The 22,090-nt window shown below is 41.5% G+C and overlaps 1 pseudogene; it reads left to right on the top strand.

The window, feature by feature from the left end:
- Window positions 1-19,272: 19,272 nt before the first annotated feature.
- Window positions 19,273-19,572, top strand: LOC132363372 (LYR motif-containing protein 2-like; annotated as a pseudogene).
- The last annotated feature ends 2,518 nt before the right edge of the window (window positions 19,573-22,090 follow it).

Below are 22,090 nucleotides of genomic sequence, written 5' to 3'. Positions count from 1 at the left end.
CTTGAAGAACAGATAAATTTTTAACAACTGAAAATGAGGAAAGGGTTGTTTGAAGTACAAATTGTATACTTCATAAATGCAGTTGAATTACTTTCTAGTAAACAATAGCAGCAAAAAATCTGTGTCTTTTTGCAATTCTTAGGAATAATCATTCATGATCATGTCCCCTTTTATTCTGAGCCAAGTGGCTCCTTGTCCTCTTGATTTCTTTATATTCTACAAGAATTTTTTTTCTTAATAGAAATTCTCATGTAGAATACCCTGTTGGAAACTCTGGATTTAGAGCTAACTAATATAAGAGGAGGATTTGCAATCAGTAAGCCCTAGAAAACAATAAGAAAAAATATTCAAGTGTTTTTCTGACATTAAATTAAAAGTATGAAGTTATTCCGCATTCTGGAAATGAAAATGGTGGTAGCATAAATGTGAGTGTTTTTCCTGTACTGAGAATTTCTCAGATGAGCTGGTATTTCAATAAAAAGTTAGTTAACAGATGTTTTAAAGGTCTTTCCCCCCACCCTCCCTTTTAAAGACAGACTGTGTCCACCCACCCTTATATCAAAACTCCTTCAACAATAAATTCTTTGACCTTATTGTTTCCCTGAAAAACTCCTGTTGCTGTCCTGAGCTACACTTTTTCTCTATTGGCTTCTCAAAATAACTGGATACTGAATAACGCTTGACTTCATAAATGTTTGGAATGGGAATTATCTAAGAAAAAAAATCCAACACAAACAAATTCAGGCTTATAGCCAGAGGGCAGATAGGGAGTACAAGTAAATACTGAGGGCTTCAGTATTACACGCAGTTGTATATTAAGTGATTAGAACATAGTCAGTAAGCAGCTCAGCACTGGGTTTTAATTCTTCAGCCGTTTGCCTTTAGATAAAAATAGATGTGATGGTTGCCAATAACTTTCCCTGATTAATGTGAAACAATTCACATAGAAGGAGGAAATACCAAGCCATGTCAACACTATGTATTTTCATTGTCTAAGACTGTTTAAACACAGTGTCTAGTATTTCAGAACTTGTTAATAACCAAACAACATTTAAAAATGAGAGCTCTTCACATTTTCATAGCACATTAGCAACTCTTGCCTCACCTGTCTTGAAAATCATTTGTGAAAGTGACAGACATTTGCGGTTGTCCTCATGATATCACTGAAATCAAACGTTCTCAGTCCAGGTCAGATCAGCCCATCAAGGAAGCGGCCGCCGTCAAGTCACTGAATGACAACATGTTAGATGTAACGGGGCAGAACTGGAATGAGACCCAGACCATCCAGATCTCAGTCCTGCGCTGTTCTTTTTTTTTTTTTTTTTTTACATCTTTATTGGCGTATAATTGCTTTACAATGGTGTGTTAGTTTCTGCTGTATAACAAAGTGAATCAGCTATACATAAACACCTGGGCTGTTTTTAAACACACTACCAGAATGTCTTTAAAAGCGAAGGGGGGAAAGATCTTTAAAACATCTGTTAACTAACTTTTTGAGATACCAGATCATTTGGGAAATTCTGGATACAGAAAAAGTACTCACATTCATGCCACCACCATTTCCATTTCCAGAAAGTCAATAGTTTCTGTCTCCATTAAACTAATTTATCTTCCCCCTCTCCCCACAGCCATGCTCTCCTGTGACTAAATACCCTGTAAGCCCAGGAGAGCAGCTTTGAAACGTCAGACCCTTTTGCTAGCACCTTCTTTTGTAGGTACTCTGCTTTTTTCTCATGAGTCCACCTTGATCTGCAGATTTTCTTCCTTGGTGGAAGTTTTCAGAAGGCCTTAATAAGCCATAAGAGCAAGGGGGCCCAGGGTTTGGATCACTTCCTGATGCTGAAGATTATAGGCCCCTCTACGTATGGTCACCATTGTATCTCACTGCCTGGCAGGTTTCCTGACCCACGACAGACATTCAGTAGTATTTGTTAAGTGAATAAATATATCAAATAAGTGTGTGTGTGTGTGTGTGTGTGTGTGTGTGTTTGTTTAATCTAGGCTGCTGAGGATGGCAGCTCTTACAATAGTCAAGGCTTTCACCCCACATATTGTCTATTATATCCCATGAATGGGGGTAAAGATGCCAATTCAAGTCTTTTACCTTTTTTGCAAAGACAAATCAGTAAAATAGTCACTATTGTTACATTGCACTATGTCTTGTAATACCAGAGCAGCTCAGAGAACAAGAATTATTTTCCCCCCAAGTCTCACTTACATTACAGACAGCATGGTTCTCTTCTTTTCACTAGGAAATATGTGTTTCCCAGGCAGTGAGAGGAAAGGATTGATTTTCTGTCTGTCCTGGAGTGGGCGTCTCTTATGGGTGGGTGAAAGAAGAAAAGGAGCTGATGCATTCCACCCTTACCTGTGTGGACATTGATATTCTGTGCTAGACCCTAGACACTGCTCCCCACACCCATGGAGAATTGAGTGACAGTGTGTTAAAGCTGGCAGGGCACTGAGAGAAATTTGTGTCCAATTTGGTGGTTCTGCTGAGGATGAATCAAGAGTTCAGATAGGCAAGAAATTCCCCAGTTAGCCGTGGCAGCAGCAGGGAAGGAAACTGGGTCTCTTGGCCCTATACACATAGTGCAAGGCTCTCTCTTCCCATGACGTAGCATGGCTGTCCTCTGAGTTTTCTCCACTTTTTGTTCCAACTTAAGATTTCACTCATGGAAACAAAGTTCTAAGCTTTCAGGTTCCTGGAGATACGAGGTATTATTGTTTTTCTTTCTGGATTACAGAAAAGTTGAAAAGCTGAATGATTAGAGAGAAAGTAACATAACTATGTATTTTCTGTCATGTCAAGATGTTAAGTTTTAAAAAAAAAGGTTTCAGAAAAATGTATAGAGATCAAGCCCATTTTGTGTCTGTGCCATTTAAAAAAAGGTCTGAACTAAACTGTCAAAAAAGCTTACCCCTGGGAGTGTGAGGGGGATTAGATAGCAGGGTATGAGGGGGACTTTCATATTATTAAGCTAAACATTATTCTATTGTATTATTTTTATAGTCAAAATGTAATCATGTATTCATGAGTCACATGTTAAAAGTTACATGAATTCAACAAAGAACTAGTATCTAGAATTCATGAAGAACTCTCAAAACTCAATGGCACGAACAACCAATCCATTTAGAAAATGGGCAAAAGACCTGATAGACTCTTCACTGGGGAAGATATCCAGATGGCAAATAGCATATGAAAAGATATTCAATGTTATTAGACATAAGAAAAATAAAAAATTTAAACCACAATTATGTGTCATTTCACACCTATCAGAATGGCTAAAATAAAGGGTAGTGAAAACACCAAATTCTGACAAGGATGTGAAAAAACTGGACCCCATTGCTGGTAGGAATATAAAATGGTACAGCCACACTGGAAATTTTCTTATAAAACTAAACCTTGTGATCCAGCAGTTGTACTCTTGAGTGTTTATTCAAAAGAAATGAAAACTTCACACCGAAATGATTGTTCATAGCAGCTTTATTCATAATAGCTAAAAACTGGAAACGGCCCAGAGATCCTTTGATGGGTGAATAGCTTAATGAACTGTGGTGTGCATGCTTCATGTAATACCACTGATACATGCAATGACTTGGGTGAATCTCCATGGAATTATGCTGAGTAAGAAAAGCCAGTCCCAAAAGGTTACATTCTGTATGATTCCATTTATATAACCTTTTGAAATGACAAAGTTTTAGAAATGGAGGACAAGATTAATGGTTGTCAGGGGTTAGAGGAATGGGGAGGGGTGGACGAGGTGGGTGTGGTTATAAAGGGGCAACACAGGGGATCCTCGTGATGGAACTGTTTTGTGTCTTTTTTTTTTTTTTAATTATTTATTTGTTTATTTATTTATTTATTAATGGCTGTGTTGGGTCTTCGTTTCTGTGCTAGGGCTTTCTCTAGCTGCGGCAAGCGGGGGCCACTCCTCATCGCGGTGCGCGGGCCTCTCACTGTCGCGGCCTCTCTTGTTGCGGAGCACAGGCTCCAGACGCGCAGGCTCAGTAGTTGTGGCTCATGGGCCCAGTTGCTCCGCGGCATGTGGGATCTTCCCAGACCACGGCTCGAACCCGTGTCCCCTGCATTGGCAGGCAGATTCTCAACCACTGCGCCACCAGGGAAGCCCCTGTTTTGTGTCTTGACTGTGGTTGTGGACGCATGAATTTACATGGGTTAAAACCGTATGTAACTAAATTCACAGTACAAGTGAAACTGGGGAAATCTGCATAAGACCAGCAGATTGACATGTCAGTGTCATGGTTGTGGAACTGAACTATAGTTTTGCAAGATGTTATTATGGAGGGAAGTGGGTAAAGGGTACGTGGAACCTGTATCATTTCTTACCATTGCATGTGAACCCACAATTATCTCAAAAAACTTTCAATTAAAATAAAGAACATGTTGAAGCATTTGAATACATCTTTCAGCTCCTGCCTGTAGAACTGCAGGTTAGGGGCAGCTACAGACTTCCTTACTGCCTTCAGTTAGGGGATGAAGCATCCTTTCTACCTCCCTCCCAGCAGACACCATCCTCCCAAACATGTTTCCCTTGTTCTTTCCCCCAAGCACAAAAGGGATAACAAGAACTGATACTACCTCAGTGAATTAATTTCTATAACCATAAAATCTGATTGTCATCTAGGTCTAGGTCAGAGGCTCTCAGCCCTGGCCGAAGCTGAGACCTATCTGTGGTACCTTATTAGCCTACCAGTGGCGGCACCCCATCCCAGAATGATCAAGTCTGAGTCTCAGAAATTACATTTAGGCATGGTGCTTTTGTTTGGTGTTTAAGCTCTCTGGGTGATTGTGATGTCCAGCCAGGATTGAGACTCACTGGTCAGAGCGGTGATCACAGTGGTGGCGTTTAAAGCACGAAGCCCGGGTCCCCCTTTCTCACTATCACAGCCTACACTTCTAGGATCAGAAGGGTGTATTTTCAGGGGCTCACTTCCCATCTGCAGTCAAAGCTGATGCCAAGCATAACACCTCAAGAAGAGGGTATGGTCTGGAGCAGACCAGGTGGTGAGTTCTAGAATGCACACAGGCACGCTTAGTGTTCTCCAGCTTGTGCACTTGGCAGAGTTTCTCCACACCTGGCTGAAGCTCTGCTGGCTGCTTCTGAGGTTGCTGAGAGGCCGAGCAAATTGTGGGCAGAGCCCTTGAGGAATGGAGAGGGTGGGGGAGACAAACGTCCTTGGGGTGACAGAACCTTCTTGGGCCAAGCTCAGCCTCCAACCGAGAGACCATGGTCATACCACTGAAAATCCTGGAATCTCTCTGAGGTTCTGGGCAGTGTCAGGGAGGTAAGTGTGGCCTGGGGATTAATCTCTGCCTCCAGTGTAGAAAAGAGTTTGAGGATTTGCTGCCCCCCTGCAGCGACTGCTTGACAAGGTACTCACACCCCCAAACACCCTCAGAGACGGTAAGAAGGAAAACTCATTAAACAACTCCTATCCAGCAATCATTAGCGTCTGGATGGCAGGCAGAGCTATGAAAAACTCTGCCTAATTATATCATAAGTACCACAAGAATTTCTCAAATAACCCAAGCAAATTCCTCAGACTCTGCTAAAAGCCAAGCAGAGAAATAACAGCTTTCTGGCCATTTATGCCTTCCCTCCGCTGTTATTTATGAATTCCAGACATTTTCTCCATCTAAATCTAATCTCCTGGTCTAGAGATTAGCAATGTTAGTTTCTCCCACAATCCAACTGTGTCCCTTTATCCACAGTTGTCACCATTCAGATTCTGTTCCTAGGCTGCTAAGGATCCATTAAACCGTTTCTTAAAAGCCACATGCTACTTGACCCGTATTCAGTGTGTTTACGCAATCCCAAGTGCAGTTATGTAAAGAGACGCTGTTCATCTACATGCTGAGATTGTTTCATTTTGTCCTCTTGTATGTTTAGCCTATGTGCCTCATTTGGAGAAGGGAAGAAAATAATTAAATTATTTTCTCTTGTCCATATTCTTTATTTTCAATTGCAGTCACTCCTCCCAAAAGATCTAAGAAGTCAGTGTCAAGGGAAACAAAAGATTGAAAAGGCAAAGCAACTAGCACCCAGGTGCTTGCTACCGTCCAGGCTGCGTGTGTGCTGTGGGATTCTGAGAGTGCTGGTGCTGGCTTGGACCTTTCCTGACTCTATCTATTTTTTTTTTCCCCCAGGGGAATATTTATTTTATTTTATTTTATTTTTTCTTAATTTTTATTGGAGTATAGTTGCTTTACAATGTTGTGTTAGTTTCTACTGTACAGCAAAATGAGTCAGTCACTCGTATGCATATATCCCCTCTTTTTTAGATTTCCTTCCCATTAGGTCACCACAGAGCATTGAGTAGAGTTCCCTGTGCTATACAGTGGGTTCTCATTAGTTATCTATTTTATGCATAGTAGTGTCTAATGCCAATCCCAATCCCCCAGTTCGTCCCACTCCCCCTTCCCCCCTTGGTAACCATAATTTTGTTCTCTACATCTGTCACTCTATTTCATTCTTAACTTCTTGATCTTACTTCTCTCCTCTGGTTTTGACTAAAAGTGATGACGCAGGTTGTTTTTCTCCTAAAGCAGCTTCAAAACTATGTGAAAAATCAGAGGCTGTGGCAGATTCCTGCTTTTCTTCCTCTTTAGGTCAAAGTTTCTCAGGTTTTAAGATAAAACTTAAAAGATCAGCCACTTGGGCAGTTAACCATATTTATGTGACCAAGTCCCAGTAAAAACTCTGGCCATCAAGGCTCTACCTTCATGGCAATGCTCTGTGTGTATGTCACACATGGTTTCCAGAACAAATTCGCACTACTCACAGCTCTGCTGGGAAAGGCAGCTGGAAGCTCCAGGTGTGGGACCCTCCTGGATGCCGCCCTAGCCACCTCCTCCTGTAGCTGATCCTAATCTGTCTCGTTTCATTGTGATAAACCATAAACACCAGTGCAACAGCTTTCAGCAAATTCTCTGAGTCCTTCTGGGAAATTATGGAACCTGAGAGCGGTCTTCCAGATCCTTGAACTTGCAGTTGTTCTCAGAGGTGGTCTTGGGGACTTCCCTGACTTTGCAGTTCTCATTATTAGCCCTGGAACAGTCAGATGACCTTTCTGGCCTTCAGTTAACTCATCTGGAAAGTGGAGACATGATCATATCTGAGCTGCTGACCCTCCTAGAATGAATAAACATATATACTGAAACAACATATTTGAAAGTACTTTGTGAACCATAAAACACTTTGTAAATATAAAGATTATTCACTGTGGCTTGCTTTCTGTTTCAAGGCGTTCCAGGTGAGAGGGTTAAGTTTTAGATAACAGACCTGTAGAGGTTAATGGTCCAGGCTTTGGCGTCAGCCTTATCTGGCTTTGGTTTTTCCCATGTCTACCAATTATTGTGGCTACTTAATCTCTAAGTTTCATGTTCCTCATTTACAATATAAAACTAATAATATTTAGTTCATACAGTTGTTGTAAGAATTAAGTGACTCTTAAGTACCCAATACATGTAGTTATTATTGTTACTATTATTATTTTTGATGACCACCACTCCAGTGGCTAACCAGCTGTGGAGGCGGGGGCTGGAGGATGGGAATAATTTACCGTATTTTGTGTAAAACTCAACATGTCATTGCTCTTTGCCTTACAGTATTACCCTGATATTCGTTAGTAAGTTATTTTTTTAGAATATTAAGTAGCTGCCCATATTAACAGAGTTAATATAACTTCAAAACTCTAATTTACCACTAAAATATAATCAGGATTGCATTTTATATGTCTCTTTGGTTTTATTTAAGCACATATATTGGTTGGTTGTTGGTTGGTTGGTTAAGACACCAGATTCCTCTTCATGCTGCTAATGATTGGAAGCGGATTCTAACAAGAACTCATAGAATCACATAATAGGAACAGACAGAGAAATTAGAACAGGGTTGGGGACATAGTGTGAAGCCAATACGTTTAAGAAAATCTTCAGTGGAAGCTAACACAACATCGTAAAGCAACCATACTCCAATAAAAATTAAAAAGAAAAAAAGAATACCTTTAAATCTGTTAGAGGACTTGCCCAATTTTTCCTCTCTTCTCTTGAAAACATGATTTCTTTCCCCTACCCCTGCCCTCTTCCAAAGAAGAAAAGTGTTTCCTTTTCCCTAGAATGATTTCTGCCAGCCCTTCCCTGCTTTTTCCCAACCTTGACTCCTTGCTGAGAATTGAGCATTGTGTCATGCCAAGCAAGGTTCTCACCTTCCTCTGAAGGACACATGAGCTGCTCTTGGACAGCAAATAGTCCACTGACAAACCAGTCCACTTCTGTTTTAATGAGTTGAAATTGGAATGGAGCATGACATTTTGATATCACTGCCGGGACAGTCTTATCAAATGTGGGCCTAAAACAGACTTTCTATTTTGGTTTTTTTTCTAATTACTGAGTAGTATATGAAGCTGATCTCAGTGTGTGAAACAGCGTGTGAAGAGATCTGTTTCCACACATCTCTTCACTGCTTCTGGCCTACGTCTCAGCCTCTCTCTAGCCCTGAGACTCACCCCATCTCTGGGGCTCACCTCTTCATGGGTTGTACCCTATTCTTTCTCCCATCCCTGAGCTCCACCCTCTTTTCTGAGAGTCAACTACCCTTGACTCCCACTCCCATCTTTGAGCCTCCCTCTCTCTTACTTCCACCTTCCAACCATCAGGAGAGAAGGAGGGGGAAAGGCATGCCATGTCCCTTTAGAGACAACCACTGGAAAATGCACACCCCTCTTTTCACATTCCACTGGCCACACTGTAGTTACATGACCACAGTTAGCTGCAAGGGTCTAAATTCTAATATCTGTGCACATTCTCTGCCACTACAAATTTATCTGGTTTACAGTGATTTTCAACACTATATTTTGTATTGTTCCCTAGGATCTTACACCATTTTTTTCCTGCTCATCAAAGATACGTGGCCACTGCAGAAAATTGGGAAAGTACATAATGCTGCTAAGAGGCAGTAAAAATATGAACCACAATCCTGTCACCCAGGAGGAGCATTTATTCATATTTTGGCATGTTTCCTTCCAGGACTTTCTTTCTACATTCCTTTTCTTTACCTAGCTCAGGTTAAATTGTAAATGCAATTTTGTACTTCTCTTGTTTTTTCATTTATTAGTAATTGTAGCATCTAACTGGGTAGGGTTTTCACCTAAAAGAAGTGTCCCTAATAACTGAGAGAGGGAGACAGTGATTCTGTCCTCAGAGTCCAGAGAAGGGAAGTGGAGGTTAAAGAACTTTGGTCAGGAAGCTCAAGATGGCAGCCGCCTGTTCTCATTGCAATCCAGACAAGCTGGTAGGGGCTGTGCCCTGGGGAAGTGACTGGCCAGGCCCTTGGGAAGTGAACACCAGAGGACCTTGAGCCAAAAGCATGTAGGCTAAGATAGAAAGAATGATGGCCTATGAGTTCTGCACATGAACAGTGTTCAGGGGACTTGTTCATGAACCCCAGGTGTCTGTATGAGGAAGACTGAGCCTAAGAGTGGACACGGACATCATCACATGGTCAGGTCACCAGGTATCAGTTCACCCCCAGTTTCCTTTTCTGATGGGAACATGGCATTGGGGCAGTTAGAGTTCTCAGCCCTGGCAGCAGCAGGGCTGATGAGACCTCCCAGTTTCCTGATGATTCCAACAAGGGTAGATTATGGGCAGGCCATAGTAGGAGAAAGATATTCTCATATTCAAAACTGGAGGGAGCATTGCCATGCAGTAGATATGGCTGTGATTCACATGTCCCTCCAAAAGCAGGTATCTGGGGGCTACCACAGAGAAGACCAATCACAAACAGGGCAGGGCTTTGATAGAAAGAATGCATCATACTGGGGCCTTCCATAATACCAGTGAGTACAACTTAATCCTCTTCCAGTACAAGTCTGTTCTGTTTTTGTTTTTTTAATTTATTTATTTTGGTTGTGCCGGGTCTTAGTTGTGGCAGGCGGGCTCTTTGGTTGTGGCTTGCAGGCTCCTTAGTTGTGGCATTGGAACACTTAGTTGCGGCATGCATGTGAGATCTAGTTCCCCAACCAGGGATCGAACCTGCGTCCCCTGCACTGGAAGGTGGATTCTCAACCACTGCACCACCAGGGAAGTCCCCAGTACAAGTCTGTTTAAAGGATAGTGATAAAATACTTAGAAAGGCACAACTGAAAGTCTCTTGGATGGATATTCTCAATCTTTTTTGACCTCAATCAACTCTGTTCAGATAAGAGAGCCCATTGTCTACTTAGAACAATCTCCCCCTGGGAAAAGAATTTGGGGATTACAAAGAATTAGGAGAAGACTGCAGACATAGAGAATGGAAGGGTGGACACAGGGAGGGAAGGGGAGGTGGGAATTGGGAGATTAGAACTGATATATATACACTACCATGTGTAAAACAGATAGCTAGTGGGAACCTGCTGTATAGCACAGGAAGCTCAGCTCAGTGCTCTGTGATGACCTAGATGGGTGGGATGGGGGATGATGGGAGGGAGGTCCAAGAGGGAGGGGATATATGTATACATATAGCTGATTCACTTCATTGTACAGCAGAAACTAACACAACATTGTAAAGCAATTATACTCCAATAAAAAAAACAAGGGAGGGCCAAAATTATAATTTATATGGTCTTATTGCAGTAATTGGAAAAAAACCCAAAATGATCAACAAAAATAAAACCTATCAGTAATTCTACAAATATATTATTTTTTAAATTAATTAATTAATTAATTTGTGGGTTTTTGGGCTGCATTGGGTCTTCGTTGCTGCACACAGGCTTTGTCTAGTTGTGGCAAGCGGGGGCTACTCTCCATTGCGGTGCGCGGGCTTCTCATTGCGCTGGCTTCTCTTGTTGCGGAGCACAGGCTATAGGCTCGCACGCAGGCTTCAGTAGTTGTGGCTCGTAGGCTCTAGAGCGCAGGCTCAGTAGTTGTGGCTCACGGGCTTAGTTGCTCCACAGCACGTGAGATCTTCCCGGACCAGGGCTCGAACCTGCGTCCCCTGCATTGGCAGGCAGATTCTTAACCACTGCGCCACCAGGGAAGTCCCTACAAATATATTATTAATATAAACCTTACATATTAATTGAAATCTTTGGCCCACGTACAGTTAAATGTGTCTCATGTAAAAATTGTGGCAATTCCAACTTTGTATGTGTGCAAAGCTTTGCGGTTAAAAAAAAATCTGTTAAACATTCAGCTTTATTTTATATTACCAAATAATGTGGGCAATAGACACCCTCGTCCTACACTTAATTCCTCCTTCCACCCCTGACCCACATCTGAGTCTCTGACTCTTGCCCATCCGTTTCTAGATTCCACCTGTATTCCTGAGCTGCAGCCTAGTCTTGAGCTCCAAGTTAATAACTTGATAACTTTTTAAAAGTGAAAGTAGAGTCTTTTTGCATCATGAACCAGGAATAAATGTAAAATATCACACACTTGTGACTACAGCTGCTTGCTAGCCCCAGTTCTGCATTACTTAATGTAAGATCAACAGTAAATTTGGGGCCAAATAATTCAGATATTGTGGTAATAGAGAACCCACATTGGAAGCTGAAAAGATTTACCCTGAAATATTAAACATGTGGCACTGGCAAGAGAGCTAAGGCAAAGGGGGAAACTGATACCTCAGCCACATGGTGTCAAGGGAATTAGGGTGCTTTTATGTGCCCTAGCCTGAACAGCTTGTAGCCTTGGGAATCTCTCATATATGGGCATTAATTCAGTATAGTGTGGTCTCAAATCAATAAATACTTTATGACTCAAAGCAAATAGTTTACAGTACTTGGTAATGTTTATTCTTGTACACCAATATGTCAGTTCAGGTCCTCTGGGGAACAGATGCCAGATGGAATTAGAAATTCAAGAGACTTATTGAGGAAAATGCCTGTGACGGATTAAAGGGAGAGGGGGTTGGAGTGTGCAGGGAGAGGCTTCCAACTGTGATGCCGGTCCAACACATGTGAAAGGAGAGGGGGAAGGAAGATTGGGTGGGAGAGCCTCAGAAACTGCAGCACAGCTCTGAGAAAGTCAGTCAACCCTGGAGTAAAGGTCGCCCATAGGATGAGTCCTGCATCAGGCAGAAATGGACTGTGTCTAGGACCCTCACCATGCTCAGTCACTGGCTGGGGGCAGTCTGGGGAGAGGCTCCAGCATGGACAATTAACTACACTCATTGCTGCAGTTTCTCTTGAAGGGAGATCTGAACAGTGCACCCCCATGGCTTTCCCATTCCACCCCTTGTACTGCACAGATCCTTTGCTCCAAATATTTGAGGAACTGTGGGCCTCTCTTCCTGAGGGAAAGTCTTGATGACTTGTCTGGTGTTGTGACCCAAATTCTCATTCCTGCAGGGTCTGAGCCCTTGGTAATTGTACCCATTTCTGTCTGGGGTTGCTGCACATGTCTGTTCACTGTTTCAGCTGGGCAAGGGCTATCAAGAAGAATCTAAGTGGATTATCTGATTTGTACGTTACTCTGTCCTGCTCTCATGTACAAGCATAAGATGAGCAATCCTGTCTCATGGTCCTGCTGGTCAGGGTCAATTATCCCTGCCCTGATGGTAACTCTTTTCACCTGCTGATGTATGGGTCCAAGGAATCCAAAGTGTCCTGGAAGGGACTTCCCTGGTGGCATAGTGGTTAAGAATCCACCTGCCAATGCAGGAGACATGGGTTCGAGCCCTGGTCCGGGAAGACCCCACATCTTAGTTGCCGCGGAGCAACGAAGCCCGTGCGCCACAACTACTGAGCCTGCACGCTAGAGCCCGTGAGCCACAACTACTGAAGCCCACGTGCTTAGAGCCCATGCTCCACAACAAGAGAAGCCACCGCAATGAGAAGACCGCATACTGCAACGAAGGGTAGCCCCTACTCGCCACAACTAGAGAAAGCCCGCGTGCAGCAACGAAGACCAAACGCAGCCAAAAATAAATAAATAAATCAATTTACAAAGTGCCCTGGCAGTAGCCATAGCATGTATTATAGTTCAGTAGGACCCTTGCTGTGTCCCCTGGCAAGAGTGTGCCCCTTTGGATACTGGGACTGCAACTCTGTGAGCCCAGAGTTGCCCAGAAAACACAAAGTCCCTCAGTGGGTCACTGGGTTTGATGGTTAAGTGAGGCCCCTCCTGTTTCCACCCCTAGGTCTCAGTTGCTTATGTTTCCTTTAAGGGACACATCACCGTATAAAGTTCTCTGATTTAGTGTCTATACTGCATCCCAAAGGAAGGCACCCCATTTTTGCAGATTATTGTCTCCAAGATGGCACCTCAGTTGTACCTTCAGAAGGCCACCAATGGAAGGCCACTGCTTCTGTGTGGTGATGTAAATGATATAATGAGTGGACCCCATGGTCATGGGGCCACCCCCATACCTCCTTTGTTGTGAAATGGATCCCCTGGTTGGATGCTGTGTTGTGTGGGATTTTATGCCTGTGAATCAGGCATTCTGTAAATTCTTACACAGTGGTGTTGGCTGAGGCTATGTGGGCAAGAAAAACAAACCCATTCTCCAAATAGTTCTCTTTGCCTTTGAAGATGAACCACTGGCTCTTGCAGCATGGAAGGGGCCCAGCATAGTTTACTTGCCATAAAATAATAGGTTGGTCTCCTCAAAGAATAATGCCACTTGGGAAACTCAGGTTGGTCTCTGTTGCTGGCAGGTTGGACCTTCCAAGGTGGCAATAGCCAAATCAGCCTTGGCGATGGGCATATATGCTGTTGAGCTCATACGTAGCCTTTATCTTTACCATTTTGGCTACTCCATTCATGTGCATACTGTGATAAAGGCTAACTAATGTCAACCGGCCAAGTCCTTGTGTCTAGTTGGTTGTTGAGTATTTCTTTCATGAGTGGTTTCTAATGGACATTAACATGTGATCCAAAAATCTTCACAATTCATACCCACTCCATCAAATTGCTGTTATCCCAGACCTCCTTGCCTCTAGTACAGTTTTTTTTATTTTCCTCCAGGCCCCTATTCAGTTGACTGGGCCATTGGCACCTGCCCAGGAATCTATATATTTTTCTCACCTTGGGCTACTTTTTCTTCCACACAAAGTCAATGAGCAGATGCACTGCTCCCAGCTCTGCTTATTGGGAAGATTTTTATCTCCACTGTCTTTCAAGGCCAACCCTGAATTTGGCTATAATGCAACTGCTGTCCACTTTCAGCTTGCATTCACGTATCAAGCCAGCTCACCCCCAAACTTGGCTTTTCTTCCTTCTTCATCTGGTTGTATGAGATTCCTGCATAGGTGGCCATATGAGTGGGCTGAAGGAGGGGCGCTGGTGTAAAGATGGCGGGCAGCATGGTGTCTGGGTTACCTGCCCATGCTGCTTACTCATGCCTTGTAGTCCTACTTGGCCTCAATCCCAGACATTCCATTTCCATCTTCCTGCGGACTGCTGCTGGGCCTGTTCCACTCTATGACTTGGTGAGTCTAACAAAACCCAGCCCATAACGGGCAATTCTGAATGAACAGTCACTTGGTGCCCTGTGGTCAAGTATTTCAGCTCTAACAGGGCCCAGTAACATGCTAGGAGCTATTTCTCAAAAGGCATATAATTCTCCACTGCAAGTGGCATGGCTTTGCTCCAGAATCCCCAAGGACCTGCGTTGTGATTCTCTTACCAGGGCTTGCCACACTGCAACATTTTCCATCCCTGACATCATCAACACCATAGGGTCTCCTGAATCACATGGCCCAAGCAGCAGATCTGTTTGCACTGCAACCTAGATTTGCTGCAGAGCTCATTCCTACTCAGGGCACCACTCAAAGTTGGCAGCCTTCCATATCACTCTGTATATGGGCTAGAGAAGTATTTCTAGATGGGTAACGTGTTGCCTTCAGAATCCAAAATGGCTCACCAAGCACTTTGCTTCCATCTTTGAAGTAGGAAATGCAAGATTCAGAAATTTGTCTTTTACTTCTGAGAGGATGTCTTGGCAAACCCCTGACTACTGGACTTCTAAAAAATGTACTCAGGTAGTAGGTTTCTGAGTCTCCTAAAGCTTATCTTCCACCCTGTGGAGCACAGCTGTCTTACCAAGGCCTCTAGCATATTCGTCACCTCTTCTTGCTCAACCTGTTCTTTCAGCATGATGTCATTGATGTAATGGATCAGTGTAACGTTCTGTGAGATGGCTAGAAAGCCCAGATCACTTTAGACTATGTTAGGACTGAAGGCAGAGGAGTTTTAACAGAGCCGTGGGGCAAAACTGTAAAGGAATACTCTTGTCAGTTGCGAAGTCTTATGTCAGGCAGAAATGACCGGGTTCTAGTACCTCCCCCTCCCCTGCTCAGCTCAGCCATTGGCTGAGAGGGAGCTGGGGGCGTGGCCTCGTCTGGATGAGGCTGAGTACCCTGAAGATGTGGCCATTGGAGGCTGTCCTCTCACTCCACTCCTTGTACCGTCAGAGAGACATCACTCCATGGTTGCCACAGTATGTTTACAAAGGGTGATGTTTATTCCTTTCCAGTGTTTTTCTGCATTTTCTAAATTTCCTAAAGTGGACATGTATGAACTCTAAAATCAAAAGAAAGACAAAACAAAACATATGCACAATCATATGTCTGGTTTTTCAGAGCCATACTGTTTCACAGTTAGATGTCTATTATAACGCATTTTTGAACAAGCCTCTGGCCAGTAAATCATAAAATGATTTAATACCATTTTAATCTTGTTTACTGTTTTTAATGCTGTGACTTTGGAGAGGTTTTTAGTGTTTTGCCTTATTTTTCTTCCTGACTGTTGAAATATATTAATTTTAGAAAATGTGGAAAATTACATAACTTAGTAAAGAAGTGATTAGAAATAATATCCCAAATCTTAACATCCTTGGACAAATTGTGCTAGTGTTCTAGCATATTTTTTATTAGGCTTTTCTCTTATTTTTTTTCCCCCCTTTAAAAAGCTGTCATCAAAATATGCCATTTTTTGCATAATTATTTCCTCTTCAACCTATTTCATCTAACAGTATAGTTTTACCCTTATAAAAGAGTTACTCACATACCGAAAAGAAAATGGATGTAGGCCTGGGAGTTATAGGAACGGGATTACCTCCACTTCAGAGGTGCAGAAGGACGTGGTGGTGGAAGGGTGCCTGTCCTGCATGAAGCAGGACATGTCAGGACCTACACCAGTGCAGCCATTGAGATGGCAGGCTTCTGTTCAGGGCAGTGACTGGCAGCGAGTGAAATGGTAAAACGCTGAATTACTAGTGAAGAAAGCAAAATCAGGGCCCATAGGGAGTAAAACCCTTCACATTTGTACCATGGTCATACTCACTGTGGTGGGTGGAGTGCATATATATACACACACATATACATAAACACACATATATAAATAAATTATATATTATATATGTAAATTATATATATATATATATATATATAAACACATATAGATAAAATTTATGATGGGTGTTTTAAAACTAGTTCTGTGTCCAGAGTGACCTGCATGGAGACAGTCATGCCCTAGGGCCAGGATCATACCAAGTTGTTGGGTTACCAAACTTAATTTCATTCCCCAGATTCATCATGTGGCAAGGGGCAAGGCAGCAGAAAGTGAGGCCAATCCAATTTTCTAGTGGCTCTCAGTGCAGGATTGGATACTCCTGGGCCTCTCATGAGAGGCTGGCCTACTGAGAAGAATGAAAAGCTTTTCTCATGATGCTAAGGTTGGAAGAATTAAGAGCTGTGTCCTTATTTTTTAAATCCCAAAGCAGAGAAGGTGGTCATATAAGCTAAAATCAAAGCATCTTTACTGTGCCTTTCAAAAAGTCTTCAAGTATGGGAGTTACACATTAAACAAGTTTGGCCATGTGTTAATAATTAGTGAACCAAATGATAGGAACATTGCAGTTTCTCCCTGCTTTTGTATGTTTGACAATTTCCATAATAATAAAAATTTTCAAAAAAACCCTCTTTGTAACAACTTTAATGATTTTATAACATTAACTCATAGAAGCATCATGAAATCTTTGCCCATCTTGTTCACCAATTTATCTCCATTGCCTACAACAGTCAGGCCACATTAAGTTCTCATTTAATTAATGAATTAATTGGTATATATTAATTTGCTTAAATATAGAAAGTCTTTTAAATAAATTACAACTTTTCAGTGTATGGGTAAACTTCAGGATTGAGCCATATTCTTAACCTAATTGAGAGTGGAAAGTAAAATATTTCTACTGCATTTATAGTTACTTCTTCTCTATAGGAAATCCTAGTGTAGCAGTTCCAGAATGACAAAACAGTAAGAAAAGGGAGGACTGAGGTGGAGAGGTTGGGGGCAAAATAACAGAGAATAATATGTACACAAGAAATAAACTTCAGAAGTACTGGGCTCTTGTCTTTTATCATATTCATCTTCTGCCTTCATTTTGTACAGAGAATATCACCAAAATATTTTGTGCACATATACTACCTTTAATTTCCCACAATATCTCATGTCTTCCAGAAGGATGCTTCTCCCCAGCCATAATTCCCTGGAACATTTGTGGTTCCCATGGATTAAGGCTCAAAGGTAATATTAGATTACTCTGGAATTCTTAATTATTATAGTTTCTAGGGGAAGGAAACATTTAAACATCCTTTGTGATGTTCCTTTGCTAAAGAAGGATTCTCCTAGTATAAATAATAGTGATAGTTTTTATTTGCTAAGTATTTACTAATGTGAAAAGCCCTTTACAAAAAGCACTTTATTTAACCCTCACAGCAACCCCATAAGAAAAATATTGACCCATTTAAAGATGAGGAAACTGAGATTCAAAAAAGTTAATCAACTTGCCTAAGACCACACAACTGGAAAATGGTATAATCAAGTTTGACTCTAAAACATACACTATTAACTACATATGAAGGGATATCCCCATTAGGAACCCAATTAAGACAAAAACAACTTTTCCTTAAATTATTTGTAAAGTCAAATAGAAATTTTGGGGTTTCTGAGTATACTATCAGAATTAATTAACTTTATGTTTTATATCTGACTCTGGGGATATTAATAAAATGGAGCAATAATAGTATTTTCAGCAAATTGTTCTGGAACAACTGGACATCCCTTTTCCAAAAAAAAAGCTAGACACAGAACTTATACCCTTCACAAAAATTAACTCAAAATGGGTCATAGACCTAAATGTTAAAACACAAAACTTTAAAACTCCTAGAAGAAAATATAGGAGAAAACTCAGATGACTTTGGATATGGTAATGACTTTTTAGATACAACACCAAAAGCGTGATCCTTGAAAGAAATAATAAGTTGAATTTCATTAAAATTAAAAACTTATGCTCTGTGAAAGATAATGTCAAGAGAATGAGAAGATAAGCCATGGATTGGGAGAAAATATTTGCAAAAGACACATGTGATAAAGGACTGTTATACAAAATATACAAAGAATTCTTAAAACTCAATAATAAGACAACAAACAACTTGATTAAAAAATGGACCTAAGTCCTCAAAAGACACCTCAACAGAAAAGATACACAGATGGCAAATAAACATATGAAAATATACTCCACATCATATATCATCAGGGAAATACAAATTAAAACAGTGAGTTGTTTTAATACTGCACACCTATTAGAATGGCCAAAATCCAAAACACTGGCAAAACTAAACGCTGGCAAGGATGTGGAGCAACAGGAATTCTCATCCATTGTTGAGGGGAATGAAAATGGTATAGCTACTTCAGGAAAGAGTTTGGCAATCTCTTACAAAACTAAATATACTCTTACCATATTATCCTGAAACCATGCTCCTTGGTGTTTACCCAAAGGGCTGAAATATTATGTCCACACAGAAGCCTGAACATGGATGTTTATAGCAGCTTTCTTCACAATTGCTAAAACTTGGAAGGAACCAAGTTGTCCTTCGGTAGATGAATGGACAAATAAACTTGGTACATCCAGACAATGGAATATTATGCAGCATTAAAAAGAAATGAGCTTGGGACTTCCCTGGTGGTGCAGTGGTTAAGAATCCGCCTGTCAATGCAGGTGACACGGGTTCGAGCCCTGGTCCAGGAAGATCCCACATGTCACAGAGCAACTAAGCCCGTGTGCCACAACTACTGAGCCCACATGCTGCAACTACCGAAGCCCGTGTGCCTAGAGCCCATGCTCTGCAACAAGAGAAGCCACCACAATGAGAAGCCCGCACACCGCAACAAAGAGTAGCCCCCACTCGCCTCAACTAGAGAAATGCTGTGTGCAGCAATGAAGACCCAACGCAGCCAAAAATAAATTTAAAAAAAAAAAGAAAAAAATGAGCTTAGGCGAACCTCGCTGTCTGGAGGACATCGCTACTTCCCGCTTACCCATAGCAAAAGTAACACTAAAGCAGTTCATGAGAAAGCAACAAGTTCTCCTCCTCCACAGAAGGATTTTGCAGGCAATTCGGCAAGTTCCAAATGATTGTGATCACAAATACCTGAAGGACTGGGCAAGGGAAGAATTCAAAAGAAACTGAAGTGCCACTGAAGAGGATACAATCCAGATGATGATTACTCAACGCAATACGCAGCTCAAGGAGTTAGAAAAAATACTTGCTTTAGCCAGATCTTAACTACAGCATTATGCTGAAAGGTTTTCAAAGTCTCCATGTGTTTAGTTGAGCTTAGGCTCAACAATGGGCAAGCCAAAGCCAAGTGAAACTGTTTGTATGTAGAGCCCTTGAGCAAAACAGCAGAATATGGAGCGTGACATATCACAGTGAGCCAAGAAAAGAGCATCAGAGCAATTGCCTTAGCCCTGAAAAACATGCCTTGTATTTTGAAAATATTTCTAGATGTGTCAGCAGTTTTTGTAAGAAGCAAAAATTACTACAACAGATTGTCAGCATATAAAAAGATGTTCAGGGGCTTCCCTGGTGGCGCAGTGGTTGGGAATCTGCCTGCCAATGCAGGGGACACGGGTTCGGGCCCTGGTCCGGGAAGATCCCACATGCCGCGGAGCAACTGGGCCCGTGAGCCACAACTACTGAGCCTGTGCGTCTGGAGCCTGTGCTCCGCAACGGGAAAGGCCGCAATAGTGAGAGGCCCGCACACCGCGATGAAGAGTGGCCCCACTTGCCGCAATTAGAGGAAGCCTTCGCACAGAAACGAAGACCCAACACAGCCAAAAATAAATAAATAAATAAATAATTTAAAAACTTAAAAAAAAAAAAAAAAAAAAAAAAAGATGTTCAGCACCATTAATCAATCATCAGCGAAATGCAAATCAAAACCAGCAAGAGATACTATTCACACCCACTAGAATGGCTATAATTAAAAAGGGAGAGAATTGCAAATGGTGGTGAAGATGTGGAGAGGTTGGAACTCTGATACATTGGTGGTGAGACTATAGAGTTGTGCAGCCACTTTGGAAAACAGATTGTCAGTTGCCCAACAGGTTAAACAGCATTGTTCACAATAGCCAAAGAGTGGACAATCCAAATGCCCATCAACTGATTAATGGATAAGTAAAACATGGTATACCCATATAATAAAATATTATTTAGCAAACAAAAAGGAATGAAGTACTGATACATGCTACACCTGGGTGAACCTTGGAAACATTATTAAGAGGCCAGTCACAAAAGATCACATATTGTATGATTCCATTTATATGAATGCACAACTCTGAATATATTAAAATCTATTGAATTATACATCTTACATGTATGGTATGTGAGTTCTCCCCTCCCTTTTTTTGAGATATAGTTGACATATAACATTGTGTAAGTCAATAAAGCTGTTTTAAAAAACAATGTGAGATGTAGGGCTGGAGGTGTACTGACCTCAGGAGACACCCTGGATAAAACATGAAAAATCGAATTTTCATCTTCCAGAGGCTAATATTATTCTCATGGACAAGCTTTTACCTTCATCTCTATAAACCAGTTTAATTTTATTCACATACATCTCTGATTATCTTCTCTGAATTATAGGTTAAGTCTGTTGTTTATTTAGCCCAAGAGATTTATTTAGCAATTTCTTCTCACGTATGGAACCATGGTCATTAACTAAGATGTTGGCCAGAACAGAAATGCTGGTGAGACACATTTTATTCATCATCTTTATCAGTATTTTGGATAAGGCAAATTAACTTTCTGGGTGTTCCCTGTAAACTATACTATTGTTTGAATGTTAAAGTTTTGTTCCTAAAATTTAATTTTAAGATGTTTGAATGTTCGATTTATGTATATGAACTACATAAATCAATCTTTTTTATATTAGAATTTTTTAAAATACAGAGGCTTTCTATCATATGAGAAGTGGCTAGGGCTATTTATTATTTAACATATTGACTGCCCCAGTGTCATTTTTCCCCTTTAAAGTGTGCCATCGAAATTTTAAATTCATGGCACAGGCATTGCTGCAGATGTGTCTGCAGAGACAGATAACTTTCTAATGTTTGAGGAAGGCAAAACATATTTCCTGGTATTTGTATTACTGTAGTCACGCCTCTCCTCTCAGGAGAAGCTGAGTGGCAGAGACCCATACTTATGTAACTAAATTATCTGTCTTTTATGGAATAAGTAAGGAAAATTCGAGTTAAAAAAAAAAAACCAAAGGAAGCAGCTTACATGTGCCTTGAAAAAAAGTTGGATTATGTAGAATAAGGATCAAAAGCAAACTGTCACTCTGTGCCAAGCTAGAAATCGCTACAAGCTATTTCCTTCCTTGAGTCAGACATACGAGAAATACTTTTAAGATTAAATGAAATTTACTACTTTTATTTTCTGAGAAGAGTAAATCACTTTTTTTTTTAATTTTTAAAAAATTTTTGGCTGCGTTGGGTCTTCGCTGTGCGTGTGGGCTTTCTCTAGTTGTAGCGAGCGGGGGCTACCGTTCGTTGCAGTGCGCGGGCTTCTCATTGCGCTGGCTTCCCTTGTTGCAGAGCACAGGCTATAGGTGCATGGGCTTCAGTAGTTGTGGCATGTGGGCTCAGTAGTTTTGGCTCGCAGGCTCTGGAGTGCAGCCTCAGTAGTTGTGGCGCACGGGCTTAGTTGCTCCGTGGCACGTGGGATCTTCCTGGACCGGGAATCGAATGATGTCCCCTACATTGGCAGGAAGATTCTTAACCACTGCACTACCTGGGAA

Source organism: Balaenoptera ricei, chromosome 3 (assembly GCF_028023285.1).
Source record: "Balaenoptera ricei isolate mBalRic1 chromosome 3, mBalRic1.hap2, whole genome shotgun sequence".
In the NCBI taxonomy this organism is placed as follows: Eukaryota; Metazoa; Chordata; class Mammalia; order Artiodactyla; family Balaenopteridae; genus Balaenoptera; species Balaenoptera ricei.
Note: the sequence above shows the minus strand (reverse complement) of the source record. Positions and strands in the feature narration are given on the sequence as shown.